Here is a 6,938-nt window from a genome sequence, read left to right on the forward strand (position 1 = left end):
AGACCAGACCTGAAGGTCTGATGTTCTCTGACAGAGCTACAGATGTTCTGAGTCTGAGGGCTGTGAGATAAATGCACGCCACACTTTTCAGATTTTACTGTTGTTTCCAGAGAAACGGGCTGCTGGTTCATCACCGGCAGATGGAAGCTGCAGTACTTGTCGGGCCAGCTGGTGGCGCTGCTGCTGGATTTCAGTGAGCTGAACTGGTTCCCAGTTATCAGGTCAAACTGGATTTCAGAACATTGCTGTATTGGATCGGTACCAGCCAAATCTAACCCTCAGATATCAGAAGTAAAAAACAGTGGATCGGTGCATCCTTGGGATGGGTTCTGGTTCTGGTTCTGAGGAGCCAACCTCGGCCTGCTGAGGTTCTCGTCCGGTTCCCATTCCAGCCGCTGAACTTTGACCTCCACTCACTTGGGAGTTCAGGTGAAACCTAAAGAAACCAAAGAACAACACTTCCTGTGTGTGAGAGAACCAGGGTTTTATATCCTTGTGGGGACCAAAGCCTGGGCCCCATGAGGGGAATGGCCGGTTTGGGTTCAGGGTTCAGGGCCGATGGCTGAACTGAGTTGGGGTTCGGCTGCAGAAATGAACGGAAAGTCCCCACCGAGAGCCTGACAAACTGCACAGTTTGACAGGACCACGTTTCAGATGAATATCTGCTGGCCATCAGAGGAGCTCAGACAATATTCCCATGCTGGGCTGGGGTCAGTGAAGGCACCGCAGGGTCGGTGCTGAGCCTTACGTTTAAGTTATGATACTTCCCGAATATTCAATTCCTACATATTTATAGGTTGTCAGCCATTCAGGACATGGAAAAACCACAAAAAAGAAAAGTTTAAAGCAACCTAAGATAACATTTAAATAACACAGAACTTTGTATTGAGAGCCACTGCAATAAATCAATATTGATGAGGAATTTTATTATGTGGAGTTACTCATTAAAACTTGTTTTTAGTCCGAGCCTGACGTTTTGTAAAGGTGTAGCAGAGATTAGATGAACCAAGCTCATATCTAAAGAACATTTGAATCCTTGTTTGACTTCAGCAGGTTGTTTACTGAGAACAACACTTTTGTTATGCATCGCTGCTTACTAGTCATATTTGGTGGTGCAGCTTTTACACAATACAAACATCTTTAAACCACATTTTACGTTACATTTCACTGTAACTTTGCCAACCCCCCAAAATTGCTCTCAAAAATGTTCCCTGTTTATGGTCCCCCCAATAATGAGATGGGATTTAGGCCCTGGGGTGTGTGTTTCCAGTGTGTGTGTGTGTGTGTGTGTGTGTGTGTGTGTGTGTGATCTACCACCTGGTCTCATTACCTGTCTGACTTTAATCCCTCTCTGATCCTCGCCGCCCGTCCTGATTGCGTCTGAAGTCGTCATCACTTCCTGTGGGAAGCTGGGATCAAAACAAGCAGATCCATCAAGGAGACAATTATTGGATCGTTACAAAATCTGATTAAAATGAGACACCATGAACAAATAGACATTTATTTTCACAAATGTAATGTTTTGCAGTTTTCTATCAGATTTTATTAAATGTTTTAATTTGTTGAAGCTGTAGACTTGTTGGTGTGTTTTCATTGTTTTATTGAAAGTTTACAGCTTCAATAAATTAAAATGTTTTTAAAGAATCAGTACAAACTGGGATTTAAGAGGGTAAAATTTCACAAGTTCATAAAAATAATTTGGAAATGATATGAGTAATATTTCTACAAAAGTCTCTGTCTTTGATAGACAGTGAAGGACAACAGGGATAAAAATCATAGATTTTAGAAGAGGAAGATCTGATCCAGCAGAACTCCAGGACCCAAACATCTGCAGCAGATGGACAGGAAGTGAGGCCCATCTACTTCCTGCCCCGGATCCAGCTCGGCAGGTTGCTCTGATTTCTTCACGTCTCTAATGAAACTTTTCAGCTGCTGATGTTTTGCTGTCCTGACAGAAACATTCAGATGTTTATTTATCTTTTCTTCTTCTTCTCTGATTGTTGCTGCTGTTGGTTTGTGACGTTTCTCTGTTTTCGTTTCTCCTGGTGGATAAAAATGATCAACTAAGAATCCAACATTGACAGATCAGCTCTCATGTTTCCTATTGAGATGAATCAGAGATTTAATAATAATTAATCCTTTCATCTCCAGATTATTGCAGTAAACTGAAAAACTAATCCATGTATTTGTTCCTTCAGGGCTGAAGGTTTTACTATCAGGACGTTCACAGAGCAGCTGAAGATCATGTCTCTCCTTCTCTTATCGCAGGGTCTCAATCTCCAGTCCTGCAACTTCTAGATGAGCCTCTGCTGCACCTGAACAGAATAATGAGGTCATTAAGGTTCTGGAGAACTGAGCTACACCAGGAGGAGATGATGAAGCCGTTTCATTCCAGTGTTTTGTAGCTGTGGCTCATCTAAAAACTGCAGGACTGCGACTGGAGGCCTGGAGTTAGATATGTGAGAATCTGAGATTATAGATATCTCACATATATCTATATCTCACATTATTGGTTCTGAACCGATTGGTTTGGGTCCAGACCAGAACCGATTGGTCTAGACCAGCGTTTCCCAATTCCAGTCCTCAGGCCTCCCTGCTCTGCATGTTTTAGATGAGCCTCTATTCCAGAGCAGCTGATTCAAATGATTGCATGACCGTCAAGAGCTGCAGAAACCTGTTGATCACCCATATATTCAATCCAGGTGTGTAGCAGAAGGGAAACACCTAAACCATGCAGGGCAGGGAGGCCTGAGGACCGGCATTGGAAAACGCCGGTCTAGACCAATCGGTTCTGGACCCTATTGGTCCAGAACCTTTCTTTCTGTAGAAAGTTCTCCTAATCCTGTTGTGATTGTTTAGTCCAGGGTTTGTTTTGCCGTGTGTCGGCTCATGATGAGTCTGCTGCCGTAGAAACGCTGCAGATCAGCGGAGCTTCGTGCTCTGCTGCTGTTTTTACGTCTGTCTGCTGTCGGCTTGCCGGCTGTTTTGCATCAAGACATCATTATCACACAAGGACACAATGAACCCAGAAACAAAAGGCTCTTTGTGTTCATTAAGTTAGTTTGAAATATGAAGTTGTGTCATCCGGCCTCACCGGACCGTCTTCCTGGTCATTAACCCGGCAAGGCGTCGCGCTGCAGGCCTGCTGATGTGGACGGGTCGGCCCATATCAGGGAGTCGAGTTCATCAGGCCCAGACAGACGCGTGAATCAGCCGCTGCTGCAGCCGCTGCTGCAGCAGCGGCTGCAGCCGCACAGACCAGCTCCTGCTCCTCAGTAATAACGCAGCGCTAACCGCACGCCGCGGCCTCATTCATCACACGCCCACACGCTCGGCTGCACGCAACATGACAGAACAGGATCTGCACACTCACACACTCACCTTTCAACACCCACACTGTTTACAGCAACACACAGCCAGAAAAAAGCTGCACGTCAAGTCAGCACTCAGCATTACTGAGCCCGAGTCGCGACCATCTGACGAGTCAGTTTCTCTGCAAAACAAAGCAGCTGCAGGTCAGGACAGGAATCCTGAAGAGCCGCTGGATCTGGGAAAATAAATTCTGTTAATTAACTTTCTGATTCTGTCATAAATACAGAAAGAATGAATCCAGCTGGCCTCATTCAGTCCCATCCTGAGCAAGCATCTGGTGACAGTGGAGCGGAACAGCAGGAGGAAGCGTCCAACAGAACCAGAACCCGCCTGCAGTTACCAGGCGAGCGCCGAACCAGCAACACTTTCTGCTGCAGCTGCTGTTGCTGCTCAGAAACTGGAGAGCAGTAGGAGAAAGCGACAGGATCATTTTTCCTCAAACCGTTCAAATCAGCCAGTTTTGAAAATGTGTATTTTCTCAGAATATCCAGGTTAATAGTTTCATATTAACTGTTTTTGTGGTTGTATGAATCACAGCTGAAACCTTTATAAAAATCACTTTTTCATGTTTGTTAAAACCGTCTGCATGCTGGGACCGCTTGAGAGGAGGAGCTTACTGCTGTTAATCAATGTAATGTACATGCTACTCAATGTGCTAATGGTGGAGAAACAACTCTCTGTTTCAGGAAAACATTTTCCGCTGTCATTGGTGGTCCTGCTAATTAGCTTAGCATTCACAGCAGGATCTGCTGTGGTGAGCCAGCTGTAGCAGAGAGGGTGCGAGCAGCGCATACACACATGATTGGCAGTGCTAAGACCCTCCTGGTTCTGACTGGTTGTTTGAGTGAGTTGTGTATTTTTTCTGGGAGCACTGGGAGAAGGCGGAGCAGCCCTGTCTTATATTAACATTTTAACAAATATTTTCAAAAGTAAATTTTTATATTTATAAGAAAACCCGTTTATTCCTGCAGAAAAAAATATGTACATATTTTTCTGAAATAAAATTTCAAGATATAAATATAGCCTAGATAAATGTGTGCATTAACATTTAGCAGTGAGAGTGCTCTCTGTACTTTTATTTATTCACCAATTCATTTTCATAAGTAATAATTATCTAATAAATATGGTTAATATGTGCAGGTCATTCTGACTGACTCCAGTCGTTCAGGGGAAAGAACTGTTCAAAAGACTCGAATTGTTCTTGAACGTCACATCACCAGTAGGAGAAAGTATTCGGGGTGTCTGCCTCACTGGTCCTACTGGGAAGAGATCTGCCTCACTGGTCCTACTGGGAGGAGATCTGCCTCACTGGTCCTACTGGGAGGAGATCTGCCTCACTGGTCCTACTGGGAGGAGATCTGCCTCCCAGTTCACATCCAGCAGTGAAGCTGCAGCGCTGCTTTATGCATCAGTATGCCTGAACAAATGCAGCTTTCTGTTCATGCAGTCTGATGATTTAACCGGGGGAAGCACTGAGCCCTGTGGCGCTCCTCCAGACCTGCTGCAGCTTTCCGCCCAGGCTGAGCAGCCGGGCTGTGATTGGTGGATTCCTGAGCATGTGCAGAAAGCTCCGGCTCTGGCCGCAGTCTGTTGCTGCTTATGTCTCCTGCGGCGCTGCAGACTCAACTGTTGAGTTTACAGCCACTTCCTGCTTTGGCTGACGGGATCCTCAGAGGACTCCTCGTTCGGGTCCGAGGCCGTTGTTGGCGGGCGGTGGTTACCATGGTTACGCGCCCTGCAGCAGCATCCGCTCCCCATCTTTACACTTTTGTTGGTTTCTGTCAGGTTTTAACTTTGGGATGTTTAACGTCCTCTTGAGTCTCTGATAAAACAAACCCTGATTGTTGTCGTGTTGCCTAGCAACCGCTTCCAGGTTGTCTGGCAGTCTGACACGGGAATCATCAGGAATCAGGGATAATCCTAAACACACTGCGGCGTAATGAGCAGGTAATCACACTTAAATTCATTCGTCCACGCCCAGCCAATCCAGACAGAGGGCGGCGCCTTAATCCACCAGTTATTCACCTGTCTCCCATTAGATCGTCTGTGCACACACACACACACACACACAGCTTCACTGCTGTGGGGGAGGATGAAGGAGCTGCTGATCCTCTCTGGGATCTTCTCTCTGAATCGCTTCATCTTGGTTTTCCTCCTGGTTCAGGAAGTTCCTCTTGAGGCACAGCAGTGGTCTTCATCCCGACCAGAACTCATCTGGATCTTAAACTAGAAAAAGAACATCTGGATGTGTGGATATGCGAGCCGGTCTGACCTGCAGTCAGTCCAGAACCAGAACGGTCCACTTTCCTCAGCAAGTAGCCAGTCGTCATAAGCCGATGTCTCGTATCGTGTTTCTCTCTGTTCGCTTCAGAAGTTTTCATCCACATGAGCCGATCCGCCCCGAGTGTTGTTTAAACATGCCGACCCAAAGGGGGCAGTGTAGCGCTAAGCTAACACCTGCCAGCCAATCAGATGGCTTCAGAACGAGCGACACTTCCTGTTAGGGTCCCAACATGGCGCCAGGAGGTTCGTCTGCAGGCTCAGCTGATTTTCAGCAGTATTAAAATATAAAGTTATTAAAATCAGACGATGCTGATGAGGAATCGGCTCAGAGCGAGTATCTCGGTTTATTGGGGCCTCATTTGCAGGCTGGAGCCATGAACACGATGCACCAATGCAGAAATGTCTCATTTCCACTTTGGTCAGAGTTTTTATAAATAATGGTTTTTAGTGAAATTAATGTAAACGAACCAAACGCAGGAAGCGGATCAGCTTTCCCAGATCCAGCCTCAGAGGCCGCCGCTATCTGCGTGCTGATTGGTCCGTACAGCTGCTGCCAGAGGCGGCCTCCCTCAGGGCGACTGGTGCTGGTTCTGGTTCTGGAACAGCTCCAGGAAACAGCAGAACCAGAGTCCAGCCTGCAATGGAGGCAGGTTGATGAGCTTCTGATCAGCAGAACCGGCCCGGTCCGTTCTACGGCAGGCCTCTCAGCCCTGCGGACCACCGGCCAAGTCCTGCGGCACCGAGTTTGCTCAAAGCAAACATTCCCTGAGGCTGGGGGGGGGGGGTCGCACAGAAATATCAGAAATTCTGTGGTTTGGGTCAGGCCGGGTGACCAGAACCGAGCAGAACAACAGCGGAGGGGCCTGGTGTGTTGGTGCATTCCTGGTGTGTGTTTTCTCTCTCCTGCGGGCCGGGCCGGGCCGGGTCTGGTTCTGGTGGGGTGGGCACGGATAGCTGTGGTTTGGTTGGTGGCAGAGACGGGGGGTTGGACCGGAGCGGTCCCAGAGGACTCGGCATCAGGCACTCGGACCGGGCCTCCAAATGTGAGGACAAGTCTTGTTTTGTTTTCTAATTCTTCATATTTATTCGTCCCTCTTCATCCTCCTCCTCCTCCTCTTCCCCTGCTCTTGTTTTTCTTAGGAACCCTCCCTGCCAAGAGCTGAAACAATAGCAAAGCTTTCCAAAAACCTCCCTGGCTTTAAACAATGCCATCAATCACAGCCGACACACACACTCACACACACACTCACACTCAGCTCGCCTGTTAACTCTTCATAAGGTCG

This window comes from Xiphophorus maculatus, chromosome 4, assembly GCF_002775205.1.
Source record: "Xiphophorus maculatus strain JP 163 A chromosome 4, X_maculatus-5.0-male, whole genome shotgun sequence".
Lineage (NCBI taxonomy): Eukaryota > Metazoa > Chordata > Actinopteri > Cyprinodontiformes > Poeciliidae > Xiphophorus > Xiphophorus maculatus.